Source organism: Mustela lutreola, chromosome 1, assembly GCF_030435805.1.
Source record: "Mustela lutreola isolate mMusLut2 chromosome 1, mMusLut2.pri, whole genome shotgun sequence".
NCBI classification, from domain to species: domain Eukaryota; kingdom Metazoa; phylum Chordata; class Mammalia; order Carnivora; family Mustelidae; genus Mustela; species Mustela lutreola.
The window spans coordinates 199,114,266-199,129,697 of NC_081290.1; the positions used below are offsets into that span (position 1 = coordinate 199,114,266).

The window sequence follows — 15,432 nt, forward strand, 5'->3', positions numbered from 1 at the left end:
ATCAGAAGGAGCAGACGTTGGGACAAGAGAGGAAGGAGGAGGGAATGTGGCTGGGTGTCAGACAAGGAGGGCGGAGCTATGCCAGCTGGGTGGCAGGGTGTGCAAGGAGGGGGCTCAGCCCTGACTCCCAGGCCTGACACGGTGGGGGCTGGGAGGGTGTTCACACTCTGGGCTCAGCACAGCCAGATACCCAGCAGGAATGACTCCCTGGGGCACTCCTTTCTTCCTGCCCCGCTCCCCAGCCCCTTGAGTCCTAGCGGCTCAAGATGAAGCCCAAAGCCTTCCTCCTAAAAAATCCAAAGTGGTATTGGATGGTATTTTCGCTCTTGAGAATGACACACGTGAGTAGAGTCTCTGGGCCTTAAGGCAGTGGAATCAACCCATCAAGCCAGTAACGTAGAAACCACAGCAGATTCCAGAACAAAGGCTTCATCCTGTATTCCAACCAGCACAGACAACTGGCCACCTGCAGAGCCCACGTCTCACCCAAGAAGCAAGGGTTTGAGTCCCACGCTGGCGGGGGTGGTGGTGGGGGGGACAGGGAGAGAAATCTAGAAAACTGGAAAGGCAGAAGGAAGATGGCTGGGCCCTCAGGAGGCTTCACTTGCCAGGTCTTAGACTGACTTTCTGAGCACGAATGTGATCTAACCCCCTGGGTGTGGGGCTGATTTACACTGGCCCTAGATGATTTCCTGTTTTTGAAGAGAAGAGGTAGGTAGGAGCTCAGAGGCATGTTCTGGGCACCCGGCAGCTTTGACAAAACAGTCCTCTCCTGACTTCAGCATTACTGAGGCAGATATACAAGATAAAATTACTCCCTGGGCCAGAATTTTTTTTTTTTTTTTTTTAAACCAGGCAGGCTCTGCTCTTAGGAGAGGGGAAGATGCCTGACAGGGGTGGGCACTGGCACTGGGTGAGCTTCCAGGCCAACGGGCTTTGGCTTTGACTGCCTTCGCTCAGCACCAAACAAAGAACACGGCACTGAGAGTGACAAGAGAGTCAGAGACAAGTGCCAGCTGCTGCTGCTGCTGCTGCTGGGAACTGGCTTGCTTGCTGCGTGTTCCTTGTTTATTCAAAAAGCCTCACGGTGCAGAGGTCACTGGGCAGGTGCCGTGGGACTGAAGGGCACTGGTGGGTCAGTAGGACCACAGCCCGCTCGGGATTTTATGGGCAAGACTCAGTTTCCAGTTGCTGATCTGCAGGTGTCTGGACGTTGAACCAAGCTTCAAGACCACGTGCCGTCTTGCAGCAAGGGAGGGAAGTCACTTGCCCTTGACCATGACCATGGACAGCACTAGATGGGGGTGGGGCGGGCTGGATCTCACTTCCCATCAGGCACACGCCCTGCTCCGGGAACCCTTCTCCCACCGCTCCCCCGATGAGTGCACGTGGGCTCCACCCTGGTCCCCTCCACCCCGAGCCCTTGCTCTGAGTAACAGCGACGATCCCCACCTGACACGTCACTCGTTCCCGGGTCTCACCCCCATCTCACCCTCGCCAAGTGGCAAAGCATCTGATAAGTGGTGTTTAAAAGAGCAAGCCCCTGAAGGAACCTCTCATTTACCCCTTCTCGGCCTCCACTTCTTCGGCGCAGGGCCCGTGTCTGACAATTCTGCAGCTCTTCAGGGCCTCGGAAGAGGAGGTGCTCTCGTACATGTCCATGAACGCTGGCCTGTTCGGGCGGATTCTGTCTCTGGAAGAAAGGAGGGACGACCGGACGGTGGCAGGCCCCACAAGGGGCTCTGCTGAGCAGCACCCAGAATGCACACATCATCAGACCCTCCACTTCGGAAACTTGCTCGGAACCCCAGGCCTGGGTCTCTTCTGGCTCCCCTCCCCTGCAGGCTTCCCTTTTCCTCCAGTGCTCTGTTGACATAATTTTTCCACCCTACACTTAGTGTAGTGTGGTCACTCAGGGTGACCTGGTCACTCAGGGTCTCCAAGCATTTCTATACCTAAATCAGCCAGACCTACCTGGGCCTGACCCCAACAGAAAGACACAAAGTCCCTGGTTTAATCCAGCAACCCAGAACCACGGCAGCTGACTTCCCCAGGGATGAATTTCTTTAGCCAGGAAAGCACAGTAAATTCAGGATGGGCTAGGAAGGAAATCAGGGTGGGGAACGGTGTAAAAGTCCTCATTACCTTACTTTTTGGGGAATGTCTGCTGATTGCAGACAGTTTCCCATGAACTTGTGGCGCTCGTTCCCCATCCTGAGGGCGGCAATTAGCGCTCACTGATGAGGGAGGTGCAGAAAAGTCGGAAGCTCACAGGGAGCTTCAGGGAGACCCAAACTTGGGGCCCTGGTCCTCCGGCCATGTGTGCACACAGCAAGTCACCCCAACGGTACTAATGGACACTACAAAAGAGCCCAGGCTTTGGGATCAGAGAGGCCTGAGAATGAATGATAAACCATTTTGCCAGCAGTGTGACCTTGCAAAAGCAATTTTTAAAAAAGATTGATTGACTGATTGATTTGACAGAGAGAGAGAGAGAGTGATAGAGAGCACAAGTACGGGAAGCAGCAGAGGGAGAAGGAGAAGGAAGCTCCTTGCTGAGCAGAGAGCTCAATACAGGGCTTAATACCTGAGCTGAAGGCAGAGGCTTAACGGCTGAGCACCAACCCCCCCCCCCAACCTGGCGCCCTGCAAAAGCAATTAGAACTCACTGAGCCTCGGTCTATGTCATGTGAAAATGAGAAACTCTCATGCACCCCACGGGGTAGTGTGCTGCTTTGGTGAGACAGCCGGCAGAAGGTGCCCAGTCAGCGTCCAGGCATTGCAGATATTTGATAAGACCAAAGTTAGCACGTGAACCTTTGGTTTGGTAGAACACCAGGGACTGTACAAGGCCCAGCAAGGACTTCAAAAATAATACTATCCACTCTTTAAAAAGAGGAGAAAGAGATAAAGAGGAGAGGGAAGACAAGGAAGGACGAAAACAAAAAGAAGACTTAAGAGCCATTAGCAGTGTATTTGAATGGAAGCATAATAATGGCAGTAATCGTGAACTCCACTCTCTGGATGGCAGAGGGGGCCCTATGAGCAAGCGGGGGGTGCTCTTAGTAGAGGTTGACCTCACATGGTCAGAACTGACGAGGAAGAATCCAACAAGGAAGGAGAAAGGCATCCAGGCAGAAGGGGTCACACATGTCCAAGCACCACGGTGAAGGCCTCCCCTCAGGTGGCCTGCTCCATGGGGTACACAGGGAAAGTAATGAGAAAGGAGACAAAGAGGCAGGCAAAGCCAGACGGTGAAGGACTCAGTTTGCCTGACTGAGTAGTGGGTTTTTATCTGAGGCCTCCGGGGTGGTCCGTGGTTGGGGAGGTGAGGGATGGGGTGGGAGGAGACGTGACCAGATTTGTTTCAGAAAGATGACTCAGGTGGTTGGGGGGAGGGGTGTCACAAGTGAGGGGAAGCTGGACCGGGGAGACGGTGAGTAGCCACCCCAAACAGGAAAGCGTACAGGTAGATGCCCTCCCCTCAAGGCAAAGGAGCAGACGAATCTCCCAGGCCAAAGGTGAATTCCAGAGTTGCTGAAATCTAGAATGGGAGTTGATCGCCCAGCGTGCTCTGTTTCTCCTGCTCTGTGTGAAAGTCGCAGTAAACCCTATCTCTGTTTCCCAGCCGCTTTGTAATCCCAGAGATAAAGGTGAGTAATCCAAAGGAAAGGGCCCCCAAAACCAAAGGGAATATTTATTTTAAGGAGATTGACGTCTGTAGGAAGGGGGAAAAAAGCCGGCCAAGGCCTGAGCGGGGTGGCTGACATTCACAGATGCCTGCCATTGTATAAAGAGAGAAATTCCTCAAGATTGTGTTTGTCCAAGAAATCAGACAGTTTACGGTCCCTGAGTCAAAACACTCAAGGATTGGAAGCCAGAGTTTCCTGGGCTGAACCCAGTTACTAAATAAAATGAAAAGGAAAGAGCAATTAGACGCCATGAATTGTTGTTAGGGGGTAGGGTTGGTTGCCAAGGCTCTACTCTAGCAGATGCGACAGAAAAAAGGCAGGAACAAGGCCCTCGGGTTTGCCAGCTCCCCATCCCCCACCCCCCCCCCCCCGCCCCCCGCCCCCTCCACAGTCCACCACCTCTCCAACCTAACTGGTACTGCTGGTGAGCCACAGTGAGACCTTCTGGGATCTGGAGATGCCCTAGGACCCAGGGGAGGCTGTGAACCGAGCCCCATCTTCAAGGCCAGCCCGCTCAGCATCAGGCCCATCCCAGAGATCCAAAGAAATTTCCACTCTTCTTGCTAATTGAGTAACAGCCTTTGCTAGTGTCCAGCAAAGAATGACCCCCAGAAGGGTCTGCCTGTCGTCCTTCATCCTGATGGAAAATGCTATGGGCAGTGGGGGTAGGGGAACTTTATCACCTGCAGGGGAAGGGGATTAACAGGGAAAGCCACCCACAAGGGAACAGTGAAAAGGAAAGGTGGCAGAAAGGGAAAGAAGAATAAAGGGGAGGCTGCCCCCAGAACATTCTGGAGCCGACTCAACTCCTCCTGCACCCCCCAGGGAGTCCAGAAGCCACCGCCGCATGCAGGCTATAAGTAAAAAGCTCTCTGTTGGCAACAGAGTTCTTATCGGGACCACCCTGGCTGAACACTCAGGGAAGAAATAGGGACAGTGATGAGGAAAGAGTGTGCTTGACATTATAATGCCTCATCTGGGCGCCAAGTCACTGAAAGTGACCTGTTTGTAGTAAGTAACAATCCAGCTGCCTCCTGCCTGGGGGGGAAAACACACCAGGCCACTTCTGGCTGGGCTGTGTATGTTTGGGGTTGCCCAGTGACCCTGGACATTGCTCAGCTGTCTCACACGGGACCACACCTCGGTGGCCCGCAAAGGGGTGCTCTTTTCCAAGTGGGGCTGCTCATGGGATTGCGTTTGCTGCTCCCGGATCCTCCGGAATGCAAGTCCTAATGACTGCCCTTGATGAGACAGCCTTCAGCTCGGGCATTCAACATAATGACAAGTTCAGAGGGATGTGTGAAAGCTCTTAAAGGTGAAGAGCAGAATCATTTCATAAACACATGAAAGAGGAAAAACCCCAGCCAACGTCTGTAAACTATTAACCGTATCTTGGTTTATTTAAAAGAAAAAGTAGATGGACTCTGCTTCCTTTTTTATAAATTAAAAGGTTAGATTTTTTTTTTTTTTTTCCTTTAAAGTCCTTTTTAAGGAAACTCCAACTTTTCTTCTGAGAACAGGACTGGGTGTGTTCTGGAGTCGAGGCTGATCGCGACCTGCGGTGGGGATCAACCACACCGTGTGGAAGAAACAGCCCAGCCCGGACTGTTCCACGGGCAGATGCCATCAGAGTGTGCGGAGGGCGAATAATTCATATTCATCTCAGGGCTCCACCTTACTCTCTGGAGATCTGCTTCCTCCGGTAGGTGTGGAGGGTGGGACCCTTGTTTTGAAACAAGCAGCAACATCCTTTATCTGAACACACTTCATTTTGTCAAGGGCGGTGTCAGAACCCTCCAGGCAGGACCAGGGCTAGGGGACAGGGGGAAGGGAGGGGCCCTGCAAGGCAACATTTTGTTCTTTCTTTCTTTCTTTCTTTCTTTCTTTTGCTGACCCTCCTGCTTCTGCTCTCACTCCTAGTTGGTTTTGTTTTGTTTTGTTTTTTCCTCAGCCAAAAAAGGAGCCAACTAGACCAAAGTCAGACATTCAGGGCTAAATTAGCCATCTCTTACGAAAGTGTTTGCATTTTCCACAGCAGCCGAATTCTCTGGACCAGAGCTGTCGGGGAGGATGGTGGACATAGAGCCAGGAAAGCCAAGATCAAAATGGGGGAGGTGGGGTGGGGCATGTCTGGCCAGGTCTTCTGATCACATCTCCAATGCCACCAGAGTGGCCTGATAGGCTAGAAGTGAAGATCTTTTTGATAAAGATGACTTTCAGAGAGTGAGGGGTAGGGGGAGACCAAGCAAAAGGTGATCTTATCATCCTCCCCTGGAAAGTCCTGCAGACGTGCGGGGAGACAGCCAGTGAAGCTGAGTGGGTTTGATCTTTAGCCTGCGACTCAGCAAGAGGCGAGGATCTGGTCGTTGAAAGACCCCTGGAGCTACTTCAAAACAGCTAGAAGTTCCACAAAGCCTGGCTAGTAGCGCAGGAGAATTTAAGCCACTTCCCCCTCCATACCCTGTAAAACGTGGACCCTCTTAAGTGATTGTTGGTAACGAAATGGGGTGATACCCTGGAAGAGGCCTCCATTTAGACATGGTTTTGCCAAATGACTTCCAGAAGCAACAGGACCCACCATGTTTTCTCTGAGTGAGGTAATAGCTCTTCCGCCCTTGGCTGATGATGCGAGGGCCTTGGACAATTCTCTAGAAGCCCAGACCATGAGCACAGGGAGCCTGACAGCAGAGGCGGGCCGCAGGGTCAGGCCAGGGAGCAGGGAAGTGGCCATGGCAAGGCCCCGGGGGGCAGGGCCCATGTTCCACACGCTGGGCGCGCTGGGGCTCTCCTGTTTTGAGCTTTCAGGGAAGCCACCTAGTTTGGAACCTCAGACCTGGCAAATAAGCAAATAAGCAAAGGGAACATTGGTCCCAATTATTTTCCCGGGCATCCATTCTCTCTGATGTTAGCTTCCCATTAGCATTAACCAGAGGCAGAAGTTAGTTTTATTCTGTCAATGAGCCGTCAGGCTCTGAAACACCTTTCCTGACAAGGTTAAGGACGCGGAGTCTGACACGGATACTGTCTCAAGTTTTGTGTGTGTGTGTGTTAAGGTAGCTTTATAGTTTTCTGTTTACAGTACAGGGAGCAAAGAAAAGAAACAACACACATTGCAATAAACTTGACTTCTGAAAAGTCCTCCCATTCCTGCAGTGTAGCAATGTTGGTTTTTAAGAGCTGTTTCTTCATAAAGACAAAAGTCTTAGCAGTTTGGATTTCAGCTTTTGAGTTCTTTTTTTTCCTTGATATGTCATTTCAAATTGTGCTGCGGTTCCATCTCCCTGGAACTAGGTGACTACAGCTCAATGGCGCCCCCTGAAGGCCAATAGGGAAGGGTGCAGTAAAGAGGAGGAGGTGAGGAACCCTGTCCCATCCCACAAGAAAAGTCAGTATCTAGGTAGACCCAAAGGCAGAGTCAACAAACCAAGTAGATGTGTTACCAGCCCTCTCTGACAACCACAAGCTGTTTATGTATGTGCCCACCAAGATGAAAAGAGATTGGACTCTGGCATAAAACAAGCCTTGGATTGAATTCCACGGAAGATGAGTTAGTGCCTCCCCCTGACTCAGTTTCTCTATCTGAATAATATGGCATGCAAAGCAATATATTTTTGGTTGCTTACCGAGCGGCAGGCTGTGAGTGCACTCACAGAAACCCTATGACTTACATGCTGTTATCCGTGTTATACAAAGGAGGAAACTGAGGCCCAGTGTGAGTTATAAACCTTCATGGCTGGTACTTGGTAGAACCAGATTTGCAACCTTATGGTATAATCAGGAGCCTGGACTCATCACGTGTCGCACAACCTCCATACCTCACCCACGGGGCCTCTGAGGACTGAGAAGAAGATGGTCACTGCTTAACTCTGAGCTTGGCACAAAATAAACACTCAAGAAATAGTAGCCATAACCTGGTTCCCCTTCTTTGTCAGCCACTTCCATATGCATGACTGGAGGAAAACACTAACTACTCTGTGCCTCAGTTGTCCCATACAGAGAACGGGTCTATGGAAATGTCCTCCTAACTTAACCTAACCTAAGAGTTTCATAGAATCTACCAGATAAATCACTCACTGCACCCCTCAGGATATGTCCTCATCCCTAAATTGAAGTGGTTGGTGATCCTTAAGAACACCGGTGGTGTCATGAACACCATTCTGGTTCAAAGACAATGAAGTTATTTCTGTGGACCATCGAGAGAGACATATATCAGGGACTGTAGGCATGAAAGCCAAGACCCATGCGCTACCCCTTGGCGCTGCCCTTGCTGAGGGTTCTGGAGCCGTCTTAACAGAAAGGCTGGGTGAGTCTTTACAATGTAATCAGCGAACAGGCTTGGGTGCAAAGAGGTGGTCCAAAAGCTTTCTAGTGTTCTGACCCACTTTTTGGGCTCACTTGTCCATCCAGGGACACACTGTGTCTAATCTCTACCCCCTTCAATCAGAAATAGTGTAAGAAGGAAGAATGCATGTAGGGTACAGTGGGGTCTCTAATTATCTGGGTTGAGCTCTACTTCCCAGTGTTAGGTGGGAGAGAATCCAAAACCACTTAGCACCTCACAGGAAAAATGACCATGCATGCAGGGAACTGGGCAAAAGAGATGACGAAAAGGATGCTTGTTGCACTTTAAAACTCAATTAGATCTTGTGTGGCTGCCTTTTTTCACTTGGTGTGATGTCCTCTAGGTTCATCCATGTTGTCACATGTGGAAGAATTTCCTTCTTTTTTGGAGGCTGAGTAATAGTCCATTATATATAAGTATATGCCACCCATCTTCGCCCATCCATCTGTCAATGGACATTTAGGTCGTTTCCAGGTCTTGGCTACTGTGACCAATGCCGCCATGAACATGGAGTGCAGATATCTCTTTAAGATCCTGATATCGGTTCTTTTGGATAAAGGCCCTGAAGTGGGATTGCTGGCTTATAGAGCAGTTCTAATTTTAATTTATAGACAAACCTCCATACTGGTTTCCATAGCTGCTGTGCCATTTTGCATTCCCACCAACAGTGTGCAAGGGTTCCAGTTTCTCCACAACCTCACCATTGCTTGCTGCCTTTCTTTTTTAATAACAGCCCTCCTGACAGTGTGAGGTAATAGCTAATGGATGGGAAATAGGCAAATGAGTTGTCTCATTAACAGGTAAAGAAACCAGTAATACTGGGGCAACCATCATGCCACATCAGAAAATACATTATGTATACATCAAATAATTCAATTAACTCTTACTTTAAATTCTTGGTCTTCTTCTTGTTATTAACCTGTGACAATAGAAAAATTCATTTCAGGGAGGATTCCCAATTATATCTGTTAAACACACACATACGGTGTTACTATACAAAGAAATTCCTTGTCCAAAGAAAAGGACAGATGAATCTAGGGGTAAAAGGGGAGAAGTGAGAAGCTGCTTTCTACCGTGAGGGGGTCTTGAAACATGCCTTCCAGAGGGAGGCCAAATATAGGGGTATTTCTTTGGAGAAAGGAGAGGGGCTGAGTTCCTCTTAATATAGCAAAAAGCATGAGTCAGATTTTCAAGGAAGTCTGGCTTTTGTCCCTTACTAGAAGATGCCCCTCTCTGCAGCTTCCCTAGACTGCTGCACTGGGAACCTGTGTTCTGCGACTAGAGAGACCCCTTCTGCTCAAACGATGTTGGTGCAAGGTGGCCAACCACGGAGACCTCACAGGCAATGCGGGGAAACGGAGATGCCCAAATCTGCCTGGGGTCTGGGCCGCCCCGGCGAGTCAGAACAACGCTCTGCCCCTCGCTGTACACGCCCTGGGCCCCCATGTCATCAACCAGCTCTTCCCAGCTCCCGTGACAGCTGCAGAGGACAAGGGTGGGACATTGCTATCCATTTCCATGAAACTCTCAGAGCCCGCTGCAGGAGGGGGCAGGCGTGTGTGACTAGAATCTGGGTGGGGAGTCTCTACTAGAAGGGATAGCAGGGCAGTGATGATCCTTTTCGAGGACACACAGAACCTTCTCAGAGGCCTGGTGGAGGGACCCCGGCCTGGCACTGTGGGACCTCGGGGTTTTTTCTGGGGCTGGGGCATGCAGTGGGAAGCTGAGAGTGGGAAAAAAGCCAAGGCTTGAGAAGCAGGAAGAGGGGATGTGGAAGGGGCCTGTGTGCCTCACTGAGGGTTTGAGATTTGTCCTATTAGCAGTATGTGGCCTTTTAGGATTTCAGTGAATGCTCAAGATTTAGAAAGGAAACCTGGGACTCCTCCAGGATGCACACCTGGACTGGGTTTAGAATGACACAGGGACAAAGTGACAGGACAGTGGCCTCCCAAGGAGCCAGAGACATTTTCCCTTACTTAGCCTCAGTTTTTCTGCCCAAATGTCATTTATCACCTCTCTCCGAAGGACAGTGTGATGCATTTATGACCAGAGGGGCTGGCTACAGAGGTCCATACCAATTCCTAATTTAAAGCAAATAATCACAACGACAACAAAAAAGTCTCTATCCCTCCATGGGGCTTCTGAGGCAACTAGAATCTAATTTAGAGGAAGTTTGCAATAAAGCAGGAGTAAAAAGATGAAAAAACAAATATAAAAAAGAAAAGCATGACTAAATTCACTTTTATCTTTTAAGAAAGATAAATCACATCACCTAGTCACCAGGTGACCCTCGTGATCGAAGAGGTCAGTAAAGAAATGACTCATGTCCCAAATGGCCCAGACCTTTAGCATCTCTGCAATCTGTTTTTAAATGCCCATGAAAAGAGCGATCCTGACAAGATGCAAATAGAATAACCGACCAGAAATCAGAAGTCTAAATTCCTACTCAAGTAGAGCCCTGCCCTAGCTGGCTCTCCTGGACAGACATCTGGGGCTGCCCTGGGTTCTGGGCTCCACCTCCTGCTGTCTGGGGGTCCTGGACACAGAGAAGAAGTGAGAAGTCCCTTTGGCAACAAGGAGTAAACGGAGGGATTTCTCTGTGGTTCCAGAAAGCAACACAGTTCCCCTAAACTCCCTGGAGCTACTGAACTGATTCCAAGCCCAGGGAATATTCCAAAGCCGGGGCTTTGCCTCAAAGCCCTTCAAGTGACCTCTTCATGAGGTCGGCAGTGGAAAGTGATGGCCCCTCCAAGCTCCTATTACCAACCAGGGGCTCCAAGTCCGGTAACGTGAGCCTTCCCTGGGGCCCCACCCTGTGGCTTTCTTGTAACCCTGGCTGCCTGGAGCAGACAGACTCAAAAGCTGCTGACAGTCCTCTTTCTGGAAAAGAGCAGGAAATGGGGCTCCCTGAGATCCTGGAGGGTCTCCCCTCAAAGACCCTTGAAAGGCCAGGAACGTGCCCTTGGGAAGAAGGGTCATCCGACTAAAGCCACAGAGACTAAAGCCCCCAGCTATAAAGAAGTCCAGGTTCCTCCCTATCAAAAGCAGGGGCCTCGCTTGTATGTCCCTACGCTGCCCCTGCCTGGCACACTTCCGTGCATGCAGTAGGTGCTCAATCATTATTGACGGCGTGCACGGAGCTGATAGCAGAATTACATCTCCTTTATCACCTCCATCCCCATCATCACTGTCATCACCCAAACATCAGCAGCAACAGCCGTCTTAGCACTCTGGGCGTCCCCACCCCACTGTCTTCAGCAGCCCCATGACTCGGACCCCATTATCAGCCCATTTTCCAGATTAGGGTCTGGCACTAGCAGAGCTGGGCTGCACGTGCATAGGTCACAGCCTGTCAAAGGCACACTTCTCCTTGCCCAGGTCCCAGGCCCAGGAGTTCCTGAGACTGTGCCTCAAGAAGGGTCTCCTTCCCAGCCAAAGGGTTGACAGCCAGGTCGGCACTTTCTTCCCATTTGCAAACCCGGGAAATGTTGTAGGTGTTGTCCTCCCTTCCACCCTCATCTTCTGTTCATGCAGCAAAGAATTTTGGGGTCTCTGTGGTGTGATCTGCAGAGCACATGAGAGGAATAATGACCATGACACGTGTGGGTCTGTGTAGATGAGCTTCTGTGCGTGTTACTGAGGCTAGTGAGGAGAGAGGATGGAAGACAAGGAGGAGAGTAGGAGTTACAACAACCAGAAAACCCCTGTAACTAGTCTGCTTGCCTCTAACTTCTGCTGCCCTCACAACCACCACGCCCCCACCTCCAAAAACCTGTCTTCCTAGAAGGCATTCGGATAGCTATCTAAGGTACCTGCTGTCCGTCCCTCCCCACCAGCATCGAGACGTGGGAAAAGCATAGATAGCAGAACAAATAAAACTTCAGTCTGAAGTCCAGTCTCACCATTCCCTAACTGATGACCTTGCTGAACCTTAGGTCACAGCTGTAAAATAATTTTCCCTTCGGGGGCTCACGGAGGGGCTGCCCCCAGGCGGGAAAAGGCACATTTGGGGTGTGGGGTTAGGGGGCAAATGTCCGATAGGGAAATGGAGACAGCTCATGAAAAGTGGTCTAGGGAAGTGTGCATGGAGAAAGAAAGAGAAATTTGGTGGTAGTTGGGTGTGGGAGCATGGTGGAGAAATTAGGGATGGAAAGGAATTCTGCACCTTTATGAGCTCAGGAGTGTAAGCAGCAGAGAAAGGCTGAGTCACAGGGAGAGGAAGGGTGACTTGGGACACTTGGAAACCAGCAGGTGGTCGAAGAGTGAGGATAGGATGGGGGCAAATAAGTTGGTCCCTCTGCTCAGAGCCAAGTGGGGAGGAGGAAGTACAAGTGTGGAGAGGTAGAGAGAAATGCCCAAGTAGCCCACGGACACATGGGAATGGTAATTCCTGATAGAATCCCCCCCCCCTTTTTTTCCTATGAAATTGGAGTAAGAGCCACTGTGAGGACCAGGGAGTGAAATACTTGAAGGAAGTTTGAGATGATGGGGAGGGGAGAAGATGTGAGGGTTGAACCCCGAGTGTGGGTCATGGAAGAAGGAGATGATTAAAGCAAGAAAAAAAGCGGATGGGAAGCTCTGAGTTCTAGCTGAGTTAGGAAACCGCAGTTTAGTTATAAAAGTATACTTAAAAACAAAATGTAGTTAAAAAACGGTAGAGGATCATGAAAAGTCATACACAGGGCCCCTACAGCTCCACTGGGGCTGGGGGACACAGAAGAGCGGATGGAACAAGAGAGAAAAAGTGGACAAAGGGCAGAGGGGCAGGAAGGGACGCCCTTGCAATGACCCAACGCGGCAGGGATAAGGGGCACAGCCAGATGTAGCCGATCTCAAATACCTGAGCGTTGGTCCAAATGTGCTTGGAGCCCAAGCTCCCCTAAGTTCTAAGACAGAATTAAACACTGCACGGACTCTTAAAAAATAAATAAGTAAACAGAATCGGCATGGTACAAACATGTCCTGCTTTGGCCAGGAGATGACTAGGAGTTTAGCACATTGGCGTTGGTCTTGCTGTCTATAAAGGATGGGGTTGTGAGAGCCTGAACCACCATCAGCTTGGGCTCCAGAAGCTACTCCCAACACCCCCAGCAAGCGTTTACCGAAACCGAATGCTTCTCATGAGCCATCCATTCTAATCCCATCCAGGGTACCTTCCTTTCTGGAAGTTTTCAGTCCAGCCCGGTGCTGCTGCCGCTCGTCACAGGGAGAGCCCGCCGCCTGGTGGTCACACTGCCTGCCTGCAACGTGCGCGCCCGCCACCCCGCCCCATGAGAAAGCTGTCGTTCCGGGAGACCCAGAAGCCCCACCTGAGCGGCTGCCCCTTCCTTTCCCCTTCTCCCCACCTGTTTCCACGAATTAGAAGCCACTAAAATGTAAAAGCAAATAAATAACAAATCGTAGCGGGAACGACCAAAGAACCCGAGAGAGCTACTGAGTGTCCCCTTGGCCTTCCTGCCCCTCGGAGACGGCCACAGGCAGCTTGGGAATCTCACTCTTGAGATGCCAAAAGCAACAGGAGCCGCAGACCAGAAATCCATGTGCTTCGTCCCCTCCCTTTCCCGCTGGATTATTTTCCCATTACCTCCAGCTTTAAGGGGGATTTGCAGAGGGTCCATGGGAAGCAGGGCCTGCTGGCAAACTCTGGAGAAAAACAGGCTTGGGCCATAGTTGCACATACATCAGGTGGACCTACGGAAGATCCTCCCGGTTTCTTTCATTTAAAAAAAAAAAATCCATGGTATCTTAAGGAAAATGCGACAGGTAAGGACAGACCCCACACAGATGAATCTCTGTGCCCTCCGCAGCTCTAGCCCTAGACAGAATCTTCCAGATTCCTCTTCTTTGCTCTCCTACAAAAGGGTGGATCCCAGGGAGGCTAAGATCTGTGTAGGCAGTTCAAGGAGAAAGGAGGCTCTGGCAAATTCTAGTTCATTCTGGCATTGTCAAAGCCAAACAGGAAAATACAAGAAAAATAAAACCTGAATTATCGGATTTGGGTTTTAATGATCATGTTGACTATGCGTTTCTTATTTGTCATATCTTCACTCTGTTCGATTGCTATGTTGGCACAGCCTCAGGCTGGAATGAGGAGGGCTCAGCAGAGGGAGGAAGAAAGAAAGGGGTGGGGGGGGAGGGAAGAGGGAGGAAGGAAGGAAGGGAGGTAGGGAGGGAACTGGGTTGACCCCATTTTCAGATGCTTAAAACTCCTCAACACATCGATAGAGACTCTCTCCTGTGGCATATACCTGTGTCCTTCAGGTAATATCCCCCATTCTCCAGGTTCCTTAATTCCTAAAAGTCATATCTTGGGGTCTCATGCCTGTAGGACCCTTGAGGGGAGCAGAGGGAACAGAGAGGCTAATGTGTCCTGTGGTATCAATGAGTCATATTTACCTCCTCTCATTTAACATTTGGAATTCCAGCAGCCTTTATGGCCCTGACCTCAGTGAATGAGGGTTATGAAATGCTGATCCCTCTCCCAGGGTGATGTATTTGTAGGACTGAAGGGAGAGTTGGGAGCTCTTAATTACCTACAGATTTTATACTGCTTGTAGGACTGGGCCAACATAACTGCTTTACCCAGAGCCGAAGGAGGCCCAGGAGGGTCCTGCCTGAACGCAGGCTCCTGAGCTCGCTGTCTCTGAAATCATCATTTGCAGTCTCCAGAGGAAGTCTGAGGATTTGGGGCAAGTGGGGAACAGAGCAGAGATAAGAGAGAAGAAGGAAGCCAGCAAGAAGGGGGAAAAAAGAACTCCTTTGGGAAGCCCTCAATGCAATTGAACTCTCCTGCTGGCGCACGCTGCTTCCATGAGCCGGAAGTCTCTGCAGGAAGTGTTGGTCCTGATGGTAACAGGAAACTTGTGAAGAAGTATCTAGAAGAGGAAGAAATGTCTCAAAAGATAAATCAACACGCTGTAAAACCCATCATGGTACTTGTTTGGACACAAGCTAAGAAAAACAGGACACCAAATGATCCTGAAAACACACAGCTTAGCAGACCACGAATGGGGACCTGAAGACTGTGGGCTCTATGGCTGTTACCAAGGGTCAGGAGTGCTGACCCCCAAACCCACAATGGCTTTTCCTGAAATACCTAGGATTTCAAGCAAACGAAATCTAAGGCCATTATAACCTCAATGGATCTCCATTTCTCCCTTCCCTTTATAAGCATAAGAAATTTCCATCAGTTTTGATTCCACTTTTTTAGAAAATGATTTCTGGTTGCCCAAGACAGGGGAAGGGATCCCTCCTGCATGCTTCCAGTTTCCAGGACCCTGTTATAATAATCTGTTCTATAATCGTTTGATGACTCACCTGAATCCCTTACTCTACAAACCCAAATACGGCAGAGACTGGGTCCTGTTTGCTCTGATATCCACAGCTACGCCCAAGGCC

At 50.1% G+C, this 15,432-nt stretch overlaps 1 long non-coding RNA gene across 1 annotated transcript in view; it reads right to left on the reverse strand.

The window, feature by feature from the left end:
• Positions 1 to 13,984: 13,984 nt before the first annotated feature.
• LOC131838518 (uncharacterized) overlaps positions 13,985 to 15,432 on the reverse strand; it is a 44,625-nt gene continuing 43,177 nt past the window's right edge. The window contains exon 4 of the long non-coding RNA XR_009356632.1: positions 13,985 to 14,909. This is a non-coding gene — a long non-coding RNA (uncharacterized LOC131838518). The remainder of the gene's footprint in view (positions 14,910 to 15,432) is intronic.